Here is a 2176-nt window from a genome sequence, read left to right on the forward strand (position 1 = left end):
CAAGATCCGAGCCACCATCTTGTTAGCGATCTGGCTCTTGGCCACTAAAGGATCATGGTGAACAAAATGAACCCTCTGAGCATCATCCTTAGAGAATGTGATGACTTAATCCATCATTCGAGGCATTTGCACTGGCAGTTGGGCAAGTGCGAACACTTCTTTGTCATGGTTTAGGGCCCGCGCATAGCGATTCAGCGAGCCCCTCGACATGTCCTCAGGTGGGGTCCTCCGGAGATAGTCCCTACTCTCATGATCATCGGGGGAAGTCCATGGATTGTTTACTATTGTGAGGTCACAGGCACTTGGCTAAAGGGTTGAGGAACCACCTGTTGAGGAGGCAATCCTGTGGCCGGAGAAGACTGGGCTAGGCACGCTCCGGCCCTAGCATATTGGTAGAGGTGCCCTAATTTGATGAGACATTCAATCTCATCCCTAAGTTGCGTGCACTTGTTGGTGTGGTGCCCCACATCATTTTGGAAACGGTAAAACTTAGTTGAATCTTTTTTCTCCCAATCCCTCTGCATAGGTTGCGGTTTTCGATAATGAACCTGTTGCTCAATGGCCAGGAAAATATTCTCCTGAGTATCCACTAGGTCAGTGTACTCGGAGTATTGTGGAGCGTACTTCTCGTCGAGAGCTTCTCCCGTTCTCTTGGGATTCTTTCTCTTTCATTTTCCCCTACATTGGCTCCCACTGGGGGCCTCCCTGGGTGCCGCAAATTAGGTTGGTGACGTTGTTACAGCACTAAATGCAGGCTTAAAAGCACTGTATCCAATGGGAGCTGGTCCATAGCCCGTCAAGGCGGCACTAAAACCAACATTGGGCATGGTGCTGAAGCCAGCTGGTTGAACAGTAGGGTTGAATTGTGGAGCACCCATAACACTTGTTTGGGCTGGAGTGTATGGCGATTATTGGGTTCCCGGAGCCATATCGTTTTGGAACAACAGAGTGGGGAAAGGGATTGGTCCTTTGAATGCTCCTATATGTGCATCCTCCCAGTTGATGTACTCTTGGGCTCAACGTATGAAGTCATCGAACCTGTGGCATCCTCTTCACTGGAGGTCATCCGATAGTGGGGAACCTGCTTGGATGCCAGCTTGTAAGGCCATTAGCTGTTGGCCGTCATCAAACCTCTTGGTCCTGACTGCTTATTCCTTAAAGCATTTCATGTAGGCTTTAAGGGTCTCAAGCGGTCCCTAAAGCCAAGAGGGCAATATTGGAATGTTATGTGTTTATATATGAAATAATTGGAATAATTATGTATTTATGCGAGGTATATGATGATATGACTATGTTTGCAAGTTTAATTGTATTAAATATGCATGTGGGCCCATTTCCTATTAGAATGGCATTTTCATAATTTTAACCCATTAAGGGTATAATTGTAACTATACGTGTTTTAGGATTGAGACCACATTATTATGTGCATATATTTGAGTTAGTCGGCACGAGGCAATCCTAGTGAGACAATTAGCAGTTTAGTCACAACGAGGTCAAATACTCGACTCGGGGTGAGCCTAGGGGTATTTTGGTAATTTATCGGTTAATGGGAAGTTAATTGGTGACTACTTTGGGAATTATGAGGTGTTAATTGAGATTGGCAGGAAATGGTAGAAAAAGACGATTTTGCTCTTGGGGGCATTAGAGAACTAAGGTGAGGCCATGGATAATTTAGTCGTTTCCCTAACCTTGGATAGACTTAGCTAGTAGAAGCTATCATAAGGGAATCAGTTAAACATTTAGCAGTCCTCTCTCTCTCTCCCTCTCCCTTGGTGAAGTTTGAATTTTGAGAAGAATTCTTGAATTTAAAAGGCTTGGAGGTGATCATAGAGTTGGGAATTGAGGAAGTACAACTAGGAATCGAATTAACAAAGGTAAATTCAAACTTGAATTCTAAGTTTTAACTTGTTTGTGGTGTTCTTGAGCTTTGAGGCTCAAGGTGATGATTTTGAGTTTTAAGAGGGATTTGGTTGAGGTTGAGGTGTTATTGTGTTGTTTGTGGTATGCAAAACTACTTTTGGGATTCAATTTTGGCCTAGGATCACGTTTGGGGTGGGTTTGGAGAGATTTGACTCGGAAAAAAAATGTTGAAAAACTGGGTTCTCCGGGTTGCGTCGCAGCGCTGTTCTTGGAGTGTTAGGGCGGTTCCCTAAATCATCTTGGCTCTGCGGCACGT

The sequence above is a fragment of the Humulus lupulus genome, chromosome 6, assembly GCF_963169125.1.
Source record: "Humulus lupulus chromosome 6, drHumLupu1.1, whole genome shotgun sequence".
NCBI lineage: Eukaryota > Viridiplantae > Streptophyta > Magnoliopsida > Rosales > Cannabaceae > Humulus > Humulus lupulus.